At 32.6% G+C, this 23,944-nt stretch overlaps 1 long non-coding RNA gene across 1 annotated transcript; it reads right to left on the bottom strand.

The window, feature by feature from the left end:
* Positions 1-1,694: 1,694 nt before the first annotated feature.
* LOC309630599 lies at positions 1,695-23,904 on the bottom strand. The gene is made up of 2 exons (XR_014245828.1): positions 16,899-23,904; positions 1,695-4,385 (listed from the first exon to the last, which is right to left on the bottom strand). It is a non-coding gene; the product is annotated as an uncharacterized lncRNA (long non-coding RNA).
* Between the last annotated feature and the right edge of the window lie 40 nt (positions 23,905-23,944).

A 23,944-nucleotide genomic window follows, 5' to 3' on the forward strand; every position in this document is an offset into this window, starting at 1 on the left:
TAAATGAGCAGTCAGCAGGGACCTACTCAACTTGCACTGTCATTAGGAAGAATTATCAGAGGCCAGTTGCATTAGCAAAATTTAGGGATCTAGTAATCAAGGCCATGTCAGGACATCCCATCATAAATAAGAAAAATTGTTGCCATTTACATCTCCCACAACAAAGGAAGAAGGACAATGCTGGAGGTTTCTTGAAGTTCCAGAAACAGCATATTCTGTACATGGAAAATTTAGGATTTTATGATGAGTAACACAAAAGTATTCTAATTGACAGTGGGGCCTGCAACTGGGAAAGTATCTTCAAGTAGTGCAGGCCACTCTGCAACAGCCTTGCTGTTTGGGCCAAAAAACCTGGCAGACCCTATGATGTTAAAGAAAATAAAAGAACCTAGTAGTATTTGTGCAAAACTGTTGCATGCATGGAAAGTCTCAATGGGAAAATTGTATCACAGGCCCCTAGCCTTCCGGAGAAGGGGATGCCATCAGCCACTTATAATTTTATACTTTTTTGAAAACAACTCATGCATTCTGACAAAACTAGATAAATATCCCAGATATGGGTTTACCTGCCTTATGTCAGACCTTACCCAGCACAACTACACGGGGTCTTAGAGAGTGTTTGATCCACCAGCATGTAATCCCACATAAAAGAGTTTCAGACCAAGGGATATACTTTCTAGCAAAGGAGGTGTAAGAACAGCTAATGATCCTGGCCATATCATACTACATACACAGGCAGGACTGATAGAGGTTTGGTGCAAGCTATTGGCAATACTAACGAGGGACAACTCAGAGTTAATAACTGAATCAAAGTTCCTTATTTAGTGTTGGGTCACCAATTGGAAGTATATATGGTATCATGTGCCAAGAGCAGGAGTGGTCCTCCCAAAGACCCACTTGGGGAATCTGTACTTCCTATTTCCAGGAGGGGAACTAGGTCACAATGCTATTAACTGATGGGGGCAGAGAGAAATAGGTGGTAATACTGCTCAGTACTCCCTTACCCAATCCTAATAATGCATTAAAAATAGCAGCAATCTCAGCCAGAGACACACATCGTGACCAGTGACTCATAAGCCTCAGCAATAAGGATCTGACTTACCTCCAGCAGGTAAGACACCAAGACTAAAATCATCACTAGCTGAGGTTGAGAAAAATCTAGAATAAAAGTAGAAGAGGGAAAATATAATTATCAGTTATGTCCTAGAACCAACTGAGGCAGCAGGATCTGTAGTGCTCACTAGTCCTAGTCTTTTTAGTTTTCCCCAGGAATAGAAGCCCATGTGGTTCCTGGAAGAGATTCTTCCTTAACGCATATAAGGTAATGGATGCAGGCATCACAAGTAGACTGTGATAGACACGGAGACGCAAGAAAGAACTTGTGGCACAGTTTCTGGGAATGTTGTCAGTGGGTGTTCCCTTCAGGGAACATCTCAGCTTCAAAGAACTACCTGCCCCAAGCTCACACCTGAGATGGCCCACATTCAATGACTGAGAAAAAGTAAAGGATTAGCCATTTTTACCCCAATATAGAACAATTCTAATAGGCCCCAAATAGCAATTCCTCTCTATAATCTCCTTTTCTACCATGTTATTTAACCAATGCCCTGTTGATGGAGATTCCTGTTGTTCCTATCTTTGGCACACAACAGACCTGACACATTTTCTCAATTATATGAATTTAGTTTATTTAAAAATGGGCAAAAAGACTAGAATATTCATTTCACCAAGGAGACATACAAAAGGCCAACAGGTATATAAAAAGATGCTCAACATCACTATTCATCAGGAAAATATAAATCGAAACCACAATGAGATATCACCTCACACCTGTTAAAATACTGTTATCAAAAAGACAAGCGATATCAAGCGTTGGTAAAAATGTGGAGAAATTGGAATCCTTGTACACTATTGGTGGAAATTTAAAATGGTGCAGCCACTATGGAAAATAATACGGAGGTTCCCCAAAAAATTAAAAATAGAACTACCATATGATCCAGCCATCCTACTTTTGAGGATTTATTCACAAGAATTGAAATCCAAATCTTGAAGCAATATTTGTACTTTCATATTCATTGCAGCCTTAGTCACAATAGCCAAGATGTGGAAACAACCTAAAAATCCCTGGATGGATGGATAAAGAAAATGTGGCATATGCAGATAATGAAATATTATTCAGCCTTAAAAAGAAGGAAATTCTGCAATATGTGACAACAAGGATGAAACGGGAGAACATGCTCTCAACACAAGAAAAAAAGATTAAAAGCGACAATTATTTTATTTCTATATTTAAAAAATATTCTAGGTATGTAATTCTGACTTTTGAATATTTTATCCATGAAAAAGTGAAGAGTTGAACTGGACTTTATAATGCAAGTGTCATTTATCTAGCAGAATGGAACATGGATGGTTCTCAGCAATAAACTTTAAAAACAGGAGAAAAGTTACTATATACTTTATATTGACTACTACCAAGAGTATGTACTAAAAATACAATAGAGATTAAGCATTTCTAAATCATAATCTCTAAATACCATCTGTATTCAAATCAAAATAAGAAAAATGTCCATTTTATACATAACTAAAAAGGATGGAAATGAAATTATTACCTTCATAAATGTATGTTTTACACATGCAATAAAATATTCTTTCTTAACCTTTAATATTATTTGTTTGAAAAAATAAAAATGTGAACAAATCTAATTAAAAAGTGAGGTTTAAGGTAAAGTATATCCTCTGGTTATTAACATTAGCCTATCATATTGATAATAAAGAATAAACCCAAAGATATGAATATTTATAGTAAATAAATTCTATATACCAACGATTTTAAAAATCAACAACTGTTCATAAAATGAAAGTTTGAAAATTCAAGTTTTAAAAACATTACAACTATAACTGTGACAAAAATACACTACCCTCCTAGGTAAATAAAATAAATAATTAAATATAGACAATTAGTGTTTTCACAAAAACACTTAGTAAAAATAATATAAATCAAAAAGGAATATTATGTGGGTTTTTGTTCTGCTATTTTCAAATTTACCTAAGATTCAACAATATATTAGCAAATTAAATATAAAAATGCATACAAAAACTTTACACCATGCCCAAGTGGGATTAATTCCAGGTGTGATTTGAAAATTAGTGAATATGATCCACTTCATCAATAGGCTAAAGAAGAAAAATCAAATGATTCTATCAATTAACGTGAAAAAAAACCTCTTATTTGAAAAATATCCAACACACTTTCAGTATAAAATTCTTAGTTAACTAGGAATAGAGGGAAACTTCCTCAACTTAATAAAGAACATCTACTAAAAAACTATAGCTAAAGTCATATTAAATGTTAGAAACTTGACCCTCTGCCCGTAAAAACAGGAACAAAGCAAGAAGGTCCTCTCTAACCATTCCTATTCAACAATGTACTGAATATCATAACAAGTATAGTAAGACTGTAAATGAAAAACTGTAGATATCAGAAACAACGAAATAAAACTATCTTTGTTCACAGATGATGTGACTGTCTATGTAAAAATTCCTGAAGAATCAACAAAAATATCCTGAAACTAGTAAGTGAATATAGAAAATTTGCAGGATACAAAGTTAACATAAAAAATCAATGACTTTCCAATATAAAAAAAAAAAAAACAATAGGAATTTGAAATTTAAGAAGTTAAATAGCACCAAAGAATGAAATAGGTGGGTATAAATCTAATAACATACATAATTTATTTGTGAAAAACTATAACACCCTGATAAAAGAAATAAAATTTCTAACTAAATGGAGCTATATTTCACATTTATGAATTAGAAGATTTGATACTGTTAAGATGCCAGTGTATTCCAAATCCATCTACAGATACAATGCAACCTCAATCAATATCCCAGAAAGCTATTCTGTACATACAACCAAACTGCCTGTAAATTTTACATGGAAAGGCAAAAGACTTAGAAAAGCCAATATGATATCAAAAAATAATACAGTTGGCTAGCTAACACTCTCAATTTCAAGACCTGCTATAAGCTTTCAGTAATAAAGACAGTATGGTTTTGGCAAAACCAGAGACACATAGATTATTGAAACAGAATAAAGAATCCACAAATGTCTTGAAATAAATCTAATCAACTGATCTTTCACAAAGGAACAAAAGCATTTAAATGGAGAAAGACTAGTCCATTCACCAACAGTACAAGGATAATTGAATGTCCATATGGAAAAAAATAAACCTATGCACAGACCTTACCTTTCACAAAATTACCTCGAAATGGATCACCCCTAAATATAAAATACAAAATTATAAAACTTAAAGGCAAAAACATAGGAGAATATCTGTGTCCTTGGGTTGGGCCATGACTCTTGGGTATTACAATAATAGCGCAATCTATGAGAGAAAAATGTTGATAGAGTAGGCTTCATTAAAATTAAGATTTCTGCTCTCTAAAGAGAAAATAAAATTAGTATTAATAATTGTGTTAGTATTAAGAGAATGAAAAGCCAAGCCACAGAGTGAAAATTTTGCAAAACACATATCTGATAAGAAACTTTGTACATAATATATACAAATAATTTTTAAAATTTACCAATGTTAAAGCAACTTAATTTGAAAATGAGAAAAAGGTCTAAACAGGCACTTTGTCATTAGAAAACTGCAAATTAAAACAACAATGAGATACCACTGTATACCTGTGGCCAGTATCCTAAAAAAAAGCTGAAAATACAATAGCAATGGCTAATGAGAATAGGGAGCAACGGGAATACGTACTCATTGCTAGTGGAAGTGCAAAGTGGTACAGCCACTTTGGAAGACAGTTTTGCAGTTTCTTACGAAGCTAAACATAGTTTCATCATATAATCCAGTAATCAGTCTCCTGGATATTTACCCAAATGATCTGAAATATTTTCTCCACACTAAAACCTGCACATTAATGTTTGTAGCAGTTTTATTCATATTTACCAAAAAATGGAAGAAACCCAGATGCCCTTTAATAGGTGAATAAATGAACCATCTATTATACACATAATATACAATGGAATATTATGTTTTAAAAAAATGAATTCTCAGACAAAAAGAGTCAAAGAACCTTAAATACATGTTACTAAATGAAAGAAATCAGTTTGAAAAGTCTACAATATTATGTGATTCCAATCAAATGATATTCCGAAAAAGGCTTAAACTATAGCAATAGTAAAAAGTTCAGTGGTTTCCAGGGGTTCAGGGGGAAGAAAGAAAAAGCTGAAGAGGTGAACACAGGAGATTTTTAAGGGTGGTTATATTATTTTGTATAATACTGTAATTGTGGATATATGATACTATGCATTTGTCAAGATCAATAGAAATTTAGAGCAAAAATTGTGGCATCTAACATATGCAAATTAAAAAAAAATAATTTAGGAAGTGAGAGAAATGACAAAGATCAAATGTAAACCATGACAAAACATATGAAACAATCTCACGGAAGAGGGTGGGGTAAAAAGGTGCTTACCTAGGAAACACTGGAAGTTAGTGGAGCCTGTAAAATCAACATCAAGAGAACATGTACATAGCACTGTACTCTAACTGATAAAGCGGCATCCCACATGGCACAGGTTCACAAGACTGATACTCTCTATGTGCTCTGGAATTGAACATTTAAGTAGCAGATAGTGGGACCCAGGTTTCTTGCTCTTGGAGTGAGAATTTACAAATAAGCAAGGGGAATAAACTAGAACGATCCATGTAGTAATGGGTTAGAGTTAGGAACCTCACCCTAAACTCATTTTTAGCTTAATACAGATACAAGGTTACATATAGACATAGTTATAGAAATATGCATATACAAGGGTTAGTATGCACATGTATTTCCTTGCTCTATCAGCTTAAAGGATCTAGAATCAATAATAGTCCAGGAGCAACAACTGTATCTAGCACCTAGACTTTGGTTTCCAGTACAATTCTCTACTAAAGGGAGCTAGGACTTCTTGGAGAAATGGCTGATTCCAGGACGGGGACAAGAAATACACAAGAATGAGCTTGGAGTATTTTGTAGTACCAGAAAGTATGGAAGTATTCAGAAGCAAAATAAAACACACACACAGACACACACACACACACTCCCATAATGAAAGGGTATGTCAAAGGAACATAGTAGGCAAGTGAAAGAGCTCCTAATGGCAAAAGCTAGAACAATTTGACCAACAAAGTAAAGAAGTATTAGATTATCTTGCAAGGTATAAAATACCCATGAGTTCATTGTGATGTAAGTTATTTAATAAATGCGTAAGTGGAGAATGAGAGACAAATCTCTTATGCAGAATTCCAAAAATATTATTAATATGTAAATACTTCTCCCTTAAGGAGAGGGAACATAACTTCCCACTCCTTAAATGTAGGCATAGTGGCTTCTTTCCAAAGGTTACAATATGGATAGAAGAGAAGAGAGTAATTTTACAGTGTAGAAAACTGTCAAACACAATCTCAGCCACACAATCAAGGTCAACATAAACATAAACCAGGCTGATAGCATGTAAACTTGAGATGATGTGATCCAAGTGTCATTTTACCTCTGTGGTCTTTCTCCCCAAAAGCCACAACACCGGTCTAATCATGAGAAAAAACAACAGAATAGTTCCGAATTGAAGGACATTTTGCAAAATGGCTGACCTGTATTACTTAAAATTTTCAAGATTATGAAAAACAAGTCAAATCTGAGAAATTATCCCAGCCAAGCGGAGCCTAAGGAGATATAATGACTAAATGTAATATAAGATCCTGGATAGGCTTCTGGAACAGAAAAAGCAAATTAGGAGCTAAGGAAATCTGAATTATGGATTTGGGTTAATAATAATATATATCAATATTTGATCATTAATTGTAACATAGTTACCAAACTTGTGTAAGATATTAATAGTAGGTGAAACTAGGTGGGGGGTATATAGGACCTCTCTGTAGTTTTAAAATTTTTCTGAAACTCTGTAAGTGTTCTGAAAAGTTTATTTAAAAATAGAAATTAATAATATTGTTATTTTTAAAATTTTATTTCTTGACCTCTTGAAAGTTTTATTATGCTTGTCTTTCCTTTGCATTTACTTTCAAAATATTCTTATAAGTTTGGTTTTCTGTTAATCCATATCTTTAGTTAGAATATGGTATTCTTTTATTTGCAGTTCTCAAACTGTCAATATAATTTCGGAAAAGAAAGATAAATAATCTAATGATACTCTTCATTCTAATGTGTAACAAGAGAGTTATTGATATTTATAAATTATATGTGCCTAAATTGGTTAACTATCACTAGAGAGAACTTAGAAGTAACTGAATTGTCATCATAGAAATCTAGTGGTTGTTTGAGACATGACAAAAGGATACAATAATAAAAAGGCAAAATATGGTTAAAATCCTTTAAATGCTGTTGTTGACTTAGAATATAATGTGTAACTGTAAAAGTCAGTTTTCCTACTTTCTCATTATAAAATTAATAGAAATACTTTTGGTCTGAATGATTAATATACAGCTTGCAAAACATTTATTGCCACATATGCTATTACATTTGTCAAGGAAGTCAATGTAAGAACTGAATCTAGTTTAGAAAACTAAGAACATAAAATGAAGTTTGAAATCAAACTATCTGTAAAAAATCACATGTTAAAAAGCTATATAAAATATAAGCATAATGGAACATCATTTCTTAATGATTGATGGATATACATACTTGAAAGTATAGCATAGTTTGTCATGTTATTGCTAAAAATATCCATTGCTTGGTATAAACAAAGTTAACATACACTTGCGAATGGCAAGAAACAACAAAATATATGAAACAATAGTCATGGTTGGGCAAGAATCAAAAGAGTTGATAAACCTAAAATAAGGAACTTATCTATGTACTCATTTAAGTCATTCTAGCCAATGTGCCAAGATATAGTTTTTAGAGTGAGAGACCTCTAAAATAAACGTAAAAGTTTACAGGTGACAATATAAAATGTACAGTCCTTACATGTCCTTAAACTGAACTTAAAAAAATGAAAACAAGACACACACACAAAAATTTACCCTCCATCTTTGAAAGACTGACAATCAGTAAATATTTTTTAAAATGAATGGCCTCCTAAAACAGTTGAATATTTTAAGATTTCATAAAATTTATGTTTGCTTTTAAAAGTGTTATTGGAATACTCAAAATGGTAAAATGCACTTTATTATGGTAGTGGCACTCCCATAATTGACTATTCAAAATAGCCTTTTTTCCCCCATAACTGTCAGAAATTTAGGGATTTTGATATGAATTAGAGAACAGAGAGTAAGAGAGATTAACTAGACATTTTCAAGTTTTTGACTCACAGAAGTCCAAACAAACTTGTGTCTCCATAGGATGACACACAAAAATAAAAGGTGGGGAGTCAACTAAATCTTTATTTCATGTCTTTTTTAAATCAAATGTACAGCTCACTTCTTAACTGGTAAAAGTGTACAGCAAATTTCCCTCAATTGAAAAAAAAATGTTTCCCTAATATAAAAAGAATATTAACTGAGTAAAATCCATCCTTAAATATTTGAAAAGTGTATGAGTATCCCAGATGAAACCAAATGCCAACAAACCCTCTACCTGCAAGTGTTTATGAATTCCTGATGCATGTCTGGGATGAGCTTTAAGTACTTATCAAATAACCAGCTGAATAGAAATTCATCACTCTATGGTTAGTTAGCATTAATTCTACAAATCACTGTATACATGAGACTAGAGAATACTAACTACTGTGTGATACTGGAAAATGTAAAGATTGATTAACATTTCATCTATAACATAGATGCAGCAGGTTCATTTCTTGTATGCATTGATGCTTTATTAATTAATGCAACTAATATTGTTAATTTTCCCTTTATATTACATTTGGAAAAAAGTATTATTTAACTTCATTCAACAATGGCAATGATTTTCAACCTATCTTATACTGTAGAATATTGAGACATTGTGCCCAAAATCGGATTCTCTGGCCAAGTTAGTTTGGGAAACCAGAATGCAATTATCCTTTGTTATATAGTCAGAAGGCATATTTGCCTGAGAGAAGTTCAGTAATGTGCTTCACTTTGTTTAATACTGAGTTTCCTATCTATACTATCTGGATTGGAAATCTGTGAAAGGAAAAGGTAAGTAGACTTATTTTAAGGAATGCTTATATGAGGAAAGCCACAGTAAGTAAAAAATTATTTTGTAATAACTCCAGCCCATCATTCTGCCTTCACAAAATAGGCCCTCCCTCCTATTATGAATGCCTTTCATTTTTAAGAGCCCAAATAGATCAAAGTATTATTTCATGTATACTTTCTGTATCCATAGCTAGACTCTAGGCATCTTAAGAGGAAAAGAGATCACACTATAGAACTTCACAGTTCAAACAGTGTTTGAAGCAGTATCTTGAACACAGTATGTACTGAAATAATGTTGATGATTTAGATATTGATGTTTCTGATATAAGGCTGTTTCTACCTCTGATGAAGAATGAGTTGAGGCACAATTTGTGCTGTGTGTGTGTGTGTGTGTGTGTGTGTGTTTAATTCAATACCAAAATATGTAAGTTAGGAAAGTCCAAATGGAATCTAAATCCTAAAATATTTTCTGAGCAATAGACCTATTTGTCCCTAGTCTAAGTTCCTAATTCTACATAAACGAATGTAATTTTAAAGACACATTAGCAGAGGTAATGTCAGCAAAATGGAGAGCTAGGAGGTTCCAACACTCATCTCACCCACAAAAGAAAAAAGAAAAAAAAAAGCAATAAATAAACAGCTGCAAAAAAAAAAAAAAAAAAAGCTCAGGAAAAGCTGTGGACTACAACAAAGAAGCAGCAAAAATTCCACTGAGCTCAAAAACCAAGAATGGCCACATAGACAAGCACAGGGCACATTTTACCTGCATCACCCCTTCCCCAAGTCCAGAACATCACAGTGCCAGGAGGGACCCCCTTAGAGGAATTATAGCCCACAGGAAAAAGAACAGGAGAACCCCAGGAAGCCTGGCCATTGTGGACACTTGTAGCCTTTGCTACTGAGGTCTCCTTCAGTCTTCACTAAATACTTCCGTCTTCCAGCTGATGGGGCTGCCTAGAGACCCTCTGGTACACCTACTCCTTGGGGACAGGGCTGTTGCAATGATGGTACCTGCCCCCCAGGGGACCCAGTCACTGCTGTGCCCTGCTCTCCAAGATCAGATCACAACAGTGCCTTAGCATGTATGGACCAGAGCTGCCAACGCTCTTAGACCTGTCCACAGTTCCAGGTCATAGATTTGCCCCAACATATCAGGGAAGCCTCTGCTGCCCTGAGCTCAAGTGCAGGTTCCCAGAACAAGGCTTTGATGGAGCACCACTGGGGACATGCTGCTACTGTCCCGCTGTGCCCCCTGCAGCTCCGATGGGACTTTAATCCACCATCCTCAGGCTGTGTTGCTACTGCACCCTGCCCTCTGGGCCCAAGCCACTACTTCTTGTCATTCCAGGACCCATGCCACTGCTGTATCAACCCCTTAGCCAGAGTTACCATGGTGATCCCCTGAGACACAGACCCTGGTTCCACAGGAGATCTGCACATGCTGACAGCTTAGATACCAGTACCACTTCTGTAGCAAGTGCACTTGTACCTCAGTATTCAGGTTATGAGGTAGCTCTGCATGTGCCTGATCCCAGGATCCCAGCTCTGCTGCTGGGACCAGGGTCATATCAGCATGTCAGACCAGGGTCTACGAGGGATCTCTTTGGGTGTATCTTCCTCCCCCAGGAAAAAAAAAGGAGAACCCCAGTAGCCTTTGTCTCTGAGGATCCTAATAACCATAATGGCCACAGGACCTATGAAGTCTTGGCCACAGAAGACCCCCCCCAGTCTGTGCCAACAATGGCTAAAATCTTCCCCAAAGTGGGGATAAGATATGGTCATTCAAGTACCAAAAAGCTCAAATACCCCCAAAGAGATCTTCACTGAGAATGGGGGTAGCTATACTTATGTCAAACAAAATAGACTATAAGTGAAAACCTGTAACAAGACAAAAAATGTTATTATATAATAACACAAGGTCAATTCCTGAAGAATATTTAAAACTTGTAAACATATACAAACTCAATAATGGAGCACATAAATATATTAAAAAATTATTGACAGATTTCAATAGTGAAATATACAGCAATGCAATAGTAGTAGGGAACATTAATATCCCACTTTCAACAATGAATAGATCATCAGTTAGACAATCATAAAGAAAATAATAGACTTGAACTATACTTTATATCAAATGAAGCTAACAGACATATAAGGAATGTTCCATCCAACAGTACCAGAATAAATATTTTTCTCAAGCACACATGGGACATTCTGAAGGATAGACAATGTGTTAGATCACAAAACAAGTCCTACCAAATTTAAGAAAGTTGAAATCAACTATCAAGCACCTTTTATTACCACAATGCTATGAAACTAGAAATCAGAAGCAGGAGAAAAGCTGAAAAATTCACAAATATTTGAAAATTAAACAACACATCGCTGACCAACTAATAGATCAAAGAACAAATCAAAATGAAAATCAAAAACTATCTTGAGTCAAAAAGAAAATGGAGACACAGCATACCAAAATCTATGGGATGGAGCAAAAGCAGTTCTAAGGACAATTATAGCGATATAGGCATACATTTAAAAAAAATCTCAAATAACCTAATCTTATATCTCAAGGAAATAAAAAGTGAGAACACACTAAGCTCAAAGTTAACAGAAAGAAAAATAATAAAGATCAATATGGAAGTAAATGAATTAGAGACTAGGAAGACAATAGAAAATACCACTGAAACTAAAAGTTTTTTTTTAAGATAATAAAATTGACAAGACTCACCAAGAAGAAAATAGAGATGACTCAATTTAATAAAATTATAAATGAATGAGGAACAAATCATTCTGATACCACAGAAATATAAAGGATCATAAGAGACTACTATAAACATTTATATACCAAGAAATTGGATAACCTAGAAGAAATGGATAAACCTCTAGAAACATACAACTTACCAAGACTAAATCATGAAATAATAGAAAATTGAACAGAATGATAATGAGCAAGGAGATCGAATCAATACTTTGAAAACCTCCCAGCAAATACAAGCCCGGGAGTAGATGGCTTCACATGTGAAATCTACCAAACATTTAAAGAAGAATTACTACAAATATTTCTCAAACTCTTACAAAAAATTCAAGAGGAAACAACACGTCTAAACTCATTTTATGAGGCCAGCATTATCCTGACACTAAAGCCAGTCAAGGACACTACAAGAAAAAAAATTATAGGTCAATATGTCTGATAATATAGGTGTAGACATTCTCAACAACTTACTAACAAACTGAATTCAAGAACACATTAAAAGGATCATACACTATGATCAAGTGAGACTTATTCCTGCAATATATAGTTGGTTTAAAATATGCAAATCAACAAATGTGATAAACCACATTAACAGAATGAAGGATAAAGATGATATGATTATTTCAATAGGTTCAGGAAAATCATTTGACAAAATTCAATATCCATTCATAATAAAAACTCTCAACAAATTAGTAATAGAAGGAACATTCCTCAGCATAATAAAGGTCATATATGACAAGACCATACTCACTGGTGAAAAGTTACAAGCTTTTCCTTTAAAATCAGAAACAAAACAAAGATATCCATTCTTACCATTTCTACTCAACATAGTATTAGATACCCTAGCCATAGTAATTAAACAAGAAATAGAAGTAAAAGTCATCCATATCAGAAAGGAAGACATAAAATTATCTGTTTTCAGATGATACGACCTTATACATAGAAAACCCAAGAGCATTCACCAAAAAAACTGTTAGAACAAATGAAATAAAGTTGCAAGATATAAAATTAACACACACAAATCAGTTGCATTTTATACACTAATGAATTATGCTAAGGAGAAATTAAGAAAGCAACCCCATTTACAACAGTATCAAAAAGCATAAAATACTTAGGAATAAATTTAACCAAGGAGGTAAAATACCTATACACTGAAAACTATAACATATTGATGAAAGGAATTTCAAAAGATACAAATAAATGTTAATCTATCCCATGTTCTTGGTTTGAAAGATTGAATTAGTTTGTGAAAATGTCCAATGTATTCAAAGCAATCTAAAGATTCAATGTAATCTCTATCAAGGTTTCAATGGTATTTTTCACAGAAGTAGAAAAAAACCTATTCTAATATTTATGTGGAATCAAAAGGACCCTGAATAGCCAAAGCAATCCTGAGGAAGAAATCTGGAGACATCACACTTTCTGATTCCAAATTATACCACAAATTATATTATTATTATATTCCAAATTTATAGTAATCAAAACAGTATAGTATGGGCATAAAAACAGGCACACAGACCAATGAAACAAAATTCAGAGTGCAGATATAAGCCAACACATATGTGGTCAACTGATTTTTGACAAGGGCACAAGAAAATACAATGGAGAAAGAAATCTCTTCAATAAATGATGCTGGAAAAACTTGGTATCCACATGCAAAAGAATGAAACTGGACCCCAGTCTTATGACACTCACAAGGTTAAGTCAAAATGGATCAAAGATTCCAATGTAATACCTGAAACTATAGAACTTCTATAAGCAATAGGGAAAAAGATCCTCAACATTGGTCTTGGCAGCGATTTCTTGGATAAGACACCAAAAGCAAAGGCAGCAAAAGCTAAAATAAGTGGGACTACATCAAACTAAAAATCTATCTGCAAAGTAAACAATCAATGAATTGAAAAGGGAATCTACAGAATGAAGACAATACTCACAAATGATATACTTGATAAGGGATTAATATCCAAAGTATATAAAGAACTTATATAACTCAAAAGCAAACAAAAACAAACCAACAAAAAAAAGCAATTTAAAAATGTGCAAAGAACCTGAGTAGAAACTTTTCCAAAGAAGACATACAAATGGCCAATTGGTATATGAAAATGTGCTCAACATCACTAATCATTAGGAAAATGCAAATCAAAACCACAAAGAGATAATCACTTCACACCTGTTAGGATGGCTATTATCAAAAAGATAAGCAATAACAAATATTGGTGAGGATGTGGAGAAAAGGCAACTGTATTATACACTGTTAGTAGGAATGTAAAACAGTACAGCCATTATAGATAACAATATGGCGGTTTCTCAAAAAATTAACAATTGAATTACACTATGATCCAGCAATCTCACATCTGGGTATTTATCCAAAAGAAGTGAAATCAGTATCTTAAGAAGCTATCTCCACACCATGTTCAATGCTGCCTTGATCACAAAAGCCAAGATATGGAAACACGCTAAATGTCTTTTAATGGATGAATGAATAAGGACAATGTCTTATAATGTGTGTGTGTGTGTGTGTGTGTGTGTGTGTGTATATATATATATATATATATATATATATATATACAGTTTTATTATATTTACAGTATAATTGAATATTATTTATTCAGCCATAAAAAATAAGAAAAGCTTGGCACTTGCTACAACATGGATGAATCTGAATCTGTAGGTCGTTAGGTTAAGTGAAATAAGCCAGACATGGAAAGACAGATACTGTATGGTACAATTTATATGTAGAATCTTAAAAAAAAAAAAAGCCAATTATCACAGAAACAGAGATTAGAATGCTGACGCTGATTGCCAAGGGTTTGGCGGGAGGAAGAAGTGGGGTGGTGTAGGTCAAATGGTATAAATTTTCAGTTATAAAACAAAGAAATTCTGAGGATCTAATGTACAGCATGGTGACTATAGTTAATAATAAGGTATTGTATGCTTGAAAGTTGCTGAGAGTCGATCTTAAGCATTCTCATCTCACACACACACAGTTAACTGTGAGGTGATGGATGTGTTAATTATTTTAATCTGGTAATCATTCTACAACGTATATGTATATCAGATCATCATGTTGTGCACTTGAAATATATATAGTTGTATTTGCCAAGTTTTCCTCAATAAAGTCTTAAAACTCAAACAACCAAAAAAGTAAAAAAATGGGTACAGAATATTCACTACTTAACACTGCTTGGTTTAAGGAAGTACAATAATTATATAGAACTGTTTGTGAAAAGAAAGATTTTGAAAATCCAATTGCCAGGACCAAGACGCATTTTATATGAATAAATAGGTATTTGAATAAATGTTTATGTTAATTTTTTTAATTCACCACTTTCTATACCAACAACTAAACAGCTTTTAAGATGTCCATTGAAGCTGTTTGAAAAGTGATTAGAAAATACCAAATGTTAATCATATCTCTGATTAGTTTTTACAGACTACCTCAAAATTAATTACGTGAATCTGTTTTAATATCAGAGAAAATTGTTCTTCTGTCTCACTCTTTGTCAGTTTTAACTTATTTTGTCCATGAGACTTCATAATAGGTTGTAAAAACCTTAATGATCACTCATATGATTTTTTCCCTCTTTTATTTTAGTTTTCTTCCTTTGTATCTTAAGTCCTGAGCTCCGAACAGTGTTTACTTTTGTACAAGACAACCTTTTAAAAAAATATTGTAGAGAAAAGCTACAGTGTTTTCCCAGCAGAAGAAGCCTCATTACACTGTTTAGAAATGAATCTATTTAAATTGTCTTCAGTTATTTCTGATAAGGTAATCATTAATTCATGACCTAGCATTTATCAGAACGTTTAAAAACTGCATAGAACAGCCCACCATATTGCAGACTTCTCAGAAAGCATTATACTGTTCCCTCTTTCTCACTCAATGAAACTGGAGAACTCCTAATTGACAGCTAGTGTTCCAAAGATATTTGACCATTTTATGGGTGCCAATGTTTGAGATCTCTAAATAATCTCATAAGCTACTGCTATTCCATTTATCCTCACCATGGATCAACCATATGTTCTATTTATCTCTATACTTTTAAGAAACAGATATGTGGAACTATAAAATGCACCTATCTTCTTCCTAGGCATTAGCCATCTTTACTTGTTATCATGCCAGGGTCGGAGATTCCCAATCCAGTGAACTTTTGTTTGCAGAGGTCCCATCTTTCTACCTAATACCTTCTATGAAAAAACAACCAAGGCCATTACTTTCTTTCATAATAATTCATAATGTGGTATTCTAAAGCACAATTCTAATAAGAGGAAATCTAATATTTTATTTGCCACCTCTGAACACTCAAGTCTGAATATACCAATACAAAAGAAACAAACTCTTTTTGTTAATTCATATCACATTCTTAAGGCAAATAATTTGCTAAGCTTTGAAATATCAAGAAATATCTGATTGTATGGATGAAAACAATATATCTGTAATCATATTTGTGTTATCAGATATTGAAATTTATTTTTTTCTATTATTTATTTTGATTCATTTACATGGACTTTATATGTATTTGAACATTTACTTCACATTTAACAAATTTATTAATATTAAATTGTTTTCTTTATAAATGTTTTTATAGTATTAGAATATTTACTAAAAATCTTTGGTAAACTGTCTAAAACAAGGTTACTTATACTCTTTTTTCCTTTTTAGTAGGTTTTGAAGAATCTTTTTTATAACATATATTTTATGTATCAAGATTGTATTTAGTCTATGAACCATATATTTATATTTGAAATATGTGCAGATCTAGAAATAATAAAAAGTCATGTAAACCAAGTAACATATGTGTCCATATGTAAAAAATCTGTAATATATTTGCTATCTATCTGTATGTGAGTATATCTATTATGTCTATCTATTATGCTCAGACAACCACTTATGGAAAAATAAAATCTCTCAGACAGCTAACTGGGAGGAAATTTTATGATGCTATGATTTAAAAGAAGCTCCTGAATGTTCAAGGACAAAAATATAAAGTGTTAGAAAGGTCCAAGTGATTATGACTCACCAAGCTCCATCTCTTTCCTCCAATAATGTGGGTAAAATCTTCATGTAGAGAAGAGCCTTAGTTCAAGGTTAGGAAAGTATCAGGGGGCTCACGTGTGACTTGTGGATTCCTGAAAAAAAAAGGAAACAAGGCTATCATAGTTTGAAAAATCTGGATTTGGGCCCAAATCTTAGAAGAGGAAATATAATTCAGCAGGGTTGAATCTGAGAGTTTTCTTGCCTTTCTCAAAGACTCAGGGTCTAGATTTGGGATGTTAAAAGGAAAAAAAAAATCATTAATGAAAAATTCATGTAATTCTTATCAGAAAACGTCGGCAAAAAGTAGATGAACTCAATTCACATACCAGGAGTCTTTGCTCCTTTTCCTCTATCACTTCCCTAACATTGGAGACAGCGTATTGTAACGTCCTTTACTTTTTTAGCCCTGCCTCTGGTAGTGACAGTGTCATGTTGCTAGCTGTTGGGATGGGCACCATTCGTGGGTTTCTTTCTTTCTTTTTTTTTTTTCTGAGATTTGCCTTTTCTTTTAACCTACAAGATAGTTACGCAAAAATGGAATCTCTCATGGGTAAAATCTTGTGCATATTGTTAAATTGGAACCCTATCTTTTTATTCACAGACTATTTTTTAAAACAGAGCATATATCACAAGATACATTCGAGCCTGATTTCTGTTCTCTGAAAGTCTTTATCATATATTTGTATTTCCTTAAGGACTGATTCCTTTTCTTCAAGAGAGAAGACAAATCTCATCAACATGAACCAACCACTGACACTTGCAGTTAAAAATTTACTGTCTCCAAAAAGCACTCCATACCCCCTGAGTTAGAGAGTCAGGGTCGTCCCCAAACACAAGGCAAGGCATTTTTCAGGAGTATGACCTATTTATCTTTACAACCCTGAACCTCCATGACCTCATCCTAGGGAATACTTACAACTATCCGTGTGTGATTCTGGTAGAAAAGATTATCTATATTCTTGTTGACAACCCTTGCTATGCAGTCAATATTGAAATTTGTGTGGCCTTTTGTAAAGCCAACATCACCTTCTTTCACTGAGTTTGGTGTTAGGGTGCATACAGATAAGATGAATTACTGTCTCTCCACACTTCACAAAACGCTCCTTGAAAAATATGGGCTCTTTTAAGGGTAAAACCTAGAATTTCTTAATAGTTCATGGGTCTAATACTCATACAGAATCATATTCTTCATCCTACTGTACTATAGATCCTAGGACAGCAAAGCTGGCATCTATGTGGCTCATGAAGGGCTTAGCATGGTGAGAGACACCTAAAACAATATCTCACGGTCCATTAGGGATCTGGGGATTGTAGTAACGCTTCCTGCAAATAATCACTCACTCTTAAGAGGCCTGAACCTTCTACACCTCTGTTCCCTACATTGCTTGATATCTATGACCTTAGTTTGGCAATGCCGTGTCGGGGTAACAATCACTTAAAAAAATCATGAATAACCCTTAACAAGGCTCTCACAGAAAGTACTCAGTTCCTAATCTGATTTTTATCCTACAATGAAGATGAAGGATCAGTTGGGAGATTTTGGACTTTCTCATTAAATAGTCAAATAGTTCAAGGAATAATAGTTGGGTTCTTTCAGAATCTACCAAAGAAAGAAAAAAAAAAAAAAAAAAAGAACAAGAAGAAGAAATTAAATAAATTAGCACACTTAGGTAATTTATATCTTCAACCAACTTCATCAATCACTAATATCAGTGGGAAATACTGAAATATTTTAGGGCATTTTTTCACATTGAGATATAGTTTTCACTACTTTGGGGTCCATTACAGTGATAAAATCCTGATGGAAATACTAGGGGAACACTTGCTCTGGCAAAAGAAAGATTTTCACTAGATTGGATTCTACTTTCTGGGGGAACTCTCTTTTCCATTGTTCTCTGGGGCTAGGGGTTCCTCCCTATCCAATAACCTCCTTGACCACACCTGATGCGGGCAATATACAGGAGGTTCATCTTAAGGTATGTTCAGTTTTACAACCTACGTAATGCTGGCAATAACTTTTGGCATCCAGGTGTTGGGTGTGCAAGTCTGTCTCCCCAAGAACGCTTGAGGGAAACACTTAACAGAGTTCCTGGGATAAAAAGGCAATCAACGACTGTGTCTTTATCCTCATTTTTAGATGAGAACCATTATTCCTAAGAAGTTGAAAGTAGAATGATGAACTCTTTTCAACCTCTTGTTATGTAGTATCTATCAATATTCTGTAATGATATTTTTTTTTGTTTCAAGCCAGAAAAACCTCCAATTAAATATAGAGAAGTTGTAGTACAGCTGTAATATGAACTGTAACATAAAACAATGAAAGTATGAAAAGAGGTTAAGCAGTGTCACTTTAAAAAATTCTAATTTGAATTCTATAATTATAGGTGTCACAGAAATTTTGTCACCCTTTTGCAACTTTTGTTAAGTAGAGAATATAAAGAGGTTTGCACTTACAGCAAGAAGATATGAAATTGCAAAGAGCAAAAATCTACAGAAATTTACTAGATAATACTGAGTAAAAAGAGAACATGTTATTGTAATGAAAAAATAAAACTAAGCTGTAAAATAAGACATACAATTCTCATTTTTAAAATGTGGCATTCTGTTGTATTTTTAAAATAGATTTGTAAATCCTAGAAAACACTGTGTGGCGTTTATAAAATTAGGTGTGTATAAAATACATTAGGATTCTAATGTATTTGCTCTGTTTTTAATTGCTCGTGTGTTCCGTTGTGGTTTTCCACTGTAGCCCTATTGCCATTCAAGCAGCTAATTAACTACTATTATTAGGAGCTTTCTCCACAAAAATACCCTCTGCTTTATATTTAATTACCTTTTCCAAATCCCAGAGCCAGGAGGCTTATAAGATGATAGGGCAAATGACTATCTGTGGAGTGGAAAGCATATATTTTAGATGGAGTAAGTGCACATTTATCACTAAGGAATTATTTATTAAAAATAAATAATAATAAAAGCAGCTAAATTAAAAGATCACATTTAGCATTAGGTATCTTTCTTATAAAAATGTCTAGAAAGATAAGAGCTACTTAGTATATATCTAAAAGAATTTATGTTCTGTCAAGTCTTCATGAATTCTAAGAGGATTTTCAGTATAAAATATTTAATTTCAAGCAAAATGGTAATGCATATTAATTTCATTTTTATCCAATGATTATTTATGATACTGTACAAATAGTTAAAATTGTTTAAAAACCCAGTCACTTAAAATACATAGAAACCCAGTATATGTATGTGCTTGTATACAACAAATTATTTTGACACTAATTTTGGTTCAGTAGTGAATAATTTCGTAGCCTACTACAACTCTCTATTAAGGAGAATGTTTTGATACATAAAGCTGTGCATATAATTGTAAGCCAGGCATCACTGTATTTCCTAAAAAAGAATCAACATGTTGCTTCACAATATGAAAGTTATGTGACTTACTTGTAATAACGGTACATTTGTAATAATGCATTTGAAATTTATGTTAATAGACACTTATGGAAGAAAGTTACATAATAGGTAACAGTTACATAATAGTTAGGTATTTTATTATTTTTTTCTTAAAAGAATTACTTTGACTACAGTGTGGAAAATTATTTTTAGTGTAATAGGTGGAACAGTGAGAGTAGGAAGGAAACACTTGTGGTAGTCAGTAGTGAGGGTGGATAGCGTGTTAGTGGTAGAGATATACAAACATAAATGTCAGATGTACAAAATATTTAGGAGGTAAAACTGATTTCATTATGTATCTGATACAGGAGATGAAAGAGGGAAAGTATGGTGAATGATTTCCAGGCTGGCTTGTGTAACTAGATGGAAGACAGTGGTCTCTCTGTTGGAGGAGCTACTGAAAAAAAACTAAGTTATATTAGAAGGACATGAGTTTGGTTGGCAGGATGAATCTGAAGAGTTTCTATGGCTATGTATCCCAGATCTGGCTCAACATGATCATCAAATGAGAAGCTTTTAAAAACAAAACCTCTAAATATTCTGATTTAATTTTTTCTGAGATAGATCCCACATGTCGATTTTTAAAAGCCCATAATGATTTCATTGTTAGTCCCCTTGGAGAATCACAGACTAGGGAAGTCAAATGTAAATAACTGGATGTTGTACGAATGTAAACTTTCATACATACAGTTTAAAGTATTAAATTCTGTAGAAAAAACATTTGAATATTAAAATATGGAAAAAGAGATTCTGAAAGATTTATGGTAATAAAAACCCTTTTTCTAATAAGGAACCATAATATTTACCTGGAATTTAAATCAATATATTCATTTTTTTGCCCTAAAAGATGTCAGTATTAGTTTTTCAAAATATTTTTCTCCATTAGTAATACTGAATATTGTGATTCATTTTACATAAATATCTGGGCATAGAAATGTTATTCTCTTCTGGCTTTAATGTTTTCTGTTTTAACTCCTAAATCTTTTTTCTTAGATTTTTCTTAGTATCTTCATACTCTTCCTTTTCTTTCTTCATTAATGCTTTGAATAATTTAAAAATATTTCTTATAGCCCTATCATTTCCTATAATGTTATTAGTAGATTCATAAATAAGCTATTGTTTCATAAATGAATTTTATATCAGTTACTGTTTTTGGAAATGCTTAACTTTACTCAGAATGACTTTTGTCAGATATTCTGTATTCAAAGAATGCCATAATATTTGCTATCAATGATAGTTGAAAACTAGTTTCCACATTTAATAAAAGAAATCTAATAGTTCTCATGCTTTGGATAAAATAATGTATCTTGTCAATGGAGTTAAATTACTTCATTTTGTTTTATCCATAAGTTCACCAATTATTTAATTAAATTAATAAATAAGTTAATATTATATCAGTTGGAAACTATAACAATCCCATTAAATAATAATCAGGAATTTATGACTGTCGAATGAATTGCTATGAGACTGTAACTTTTGATCATATCTATATGATTATATTCATATTGTACATACTGCACACATTATAATTCTTTAGAACTTTATATATAATATATATAAGTATATTTATAAAATATTTTAGAACATTATAAATGTATATGTATGTATATACATACATATTTATTAATAAGTAAGAGAAAACAGATTGCTTAGAATGTTATTTATTGGACATAATGCATATAGATCTGTTTTATAAACTAACATAAATGATTATGAAGGCAAAGATGAGAGGCTGTGTCATTGTCACTTGTGCATCCCTAGTGAAGAGTGCACGGCACAAAGGAGGTACAGAGTAAGTACCCTCTCTATTATACAAGCGTTGAGGACTAACTTACCAGTAGAATTTTATACTAATATGATACCATCAACATGAGTTTCAAATACAATTAATTCTTATTTTTTCCATTCAAAACTGACCCAAATTTTGGCATAAAAATAAGTATCTACTAAAAAATGAGTTTCTTTTCTACAGTGTGTACCTGTAATGATTTACCTGCCTTTATGGATCACAAAATATAATACTGCTATTATGAATACTTCACATGCCAATACCTTATGGATCAAAATGTAACTCAACTGACATAATTTCTGAAAGGTCTATATAACTTTTTTCATGCTTCTCATTAATACATTGTGATGCTAAGTCATTGGCAATGCAAATTCTTCATCATAAAATGAAAGAAAGATTAAATTGAATAAAAATGCAGTGTTAACTTTTAAAACCCATGTTTTAAAAATAAACATTCCACTGACATTTATGAGGCATCAAATAAAATAGTCTCAGGAGGATCATCATAAATGCGACTTCACAGGAGTTGAAGTCATAAATTCCTTTCCAAACATTTATGAGGTAAAAAAAATAGAAGGTAGTATTTGAGAAGGCTGGAAAGTTTTGTGTGACAAGAATTTCTGATTTTTCTTTTTTCAATATACTCCATTATAAAGAAATAACAAGTTGAATTTTTATCTCAAACAGAAACAAAACTCCTATCAATATGAAGACATGTTTATTATGCTGCATTGAAATAATTTAACTGAACATAGTTCCACGATAGGAAGCTTTCTCAACATCAAACAGTATTTTCAAAGCTTCTTGTTTCTCTATGCCGGTCATTTAATATTGACGAACACCAATATGTGAATACCAGTCGCCCTTCTCCATTCATTCAGCATTTTCTAACAATGGCCAATGAAGGTTCATGAATGCCTAGGACAGTACCTTAGATCAGCCTTAGGCACTCTGTGAAAGGTCACTCTGAAATTTTTAAAGCCTTGATCATTATGTATATGACTTTTCAGTGAAATGTAATGGGTTTTGATGGCTCTGAACAAACTGACATTTAATCTTACTGACTGCTTATTAAAAACATGCATTTTCCAAAAATATAATTGTTATGCCTGTAGCTTCATAGGATTAGGACCTAAAAATTAAATGTATTTTTATCAATTCTTACTTTAAGATATAGCATCATGATTTCAGTTTTGTTAGGAAAGCCTATCTACATTATTATACTTTTAAAAGAATACTTTTGATCTATTCTGTGTGTTTATTCACCCAAATGAATTCTATTATCACCTTATCAATTTACATTGAAAAATTACATTAACTTTGACATATTAATTTGTTAAGGATGAAATCTTCAGAATTTCAGAGCTTCAAGTTTAGAAAGATATATTTCTCCATTGATTTAGGTCTTATTTTATGTCTCCATTAATATTTTAACATTACCTTAATATAATTCCTAGATATTTGTTTTTAATTTATTCCTAAATATTGTTAATTGTGTTATTTTAACAAAGTATTTTTCTCATTATACTTTGCCATGAGGTTTTTCAGTTATGAAAAATAAAACTGATTTATATGCATTTACCTAGTTTCTTTCATCAGGTCACAATACTTTTTTTAGTTTTATTAGTTTTCTTTTTGGTTTCTTTTTTTTTTTTTGGATTTTCTAGGTAAAAATGCCATAACTTCTGAAAGCAATGATAAGTTCATTTTTAAACTCATATCTTCTCTGTCTTTCACTGTCTCTCTCTCTACATATATATATATGTATATATATATATATATAT

This window comes from Balaenoptera borealis, assembly GCF_965194805.1.
Source record: "Balaenoptera borealis genome assembly, chromosome: 1".
In the NCBI taxonomy this organism is placed as follows: domain Eukaryota; kingdom Metazoa; phylum Chordata; class Mammalia; order Artiodactyla; family Balaenopteridae; genus Balaenoptera; species Balaenoptera borealis.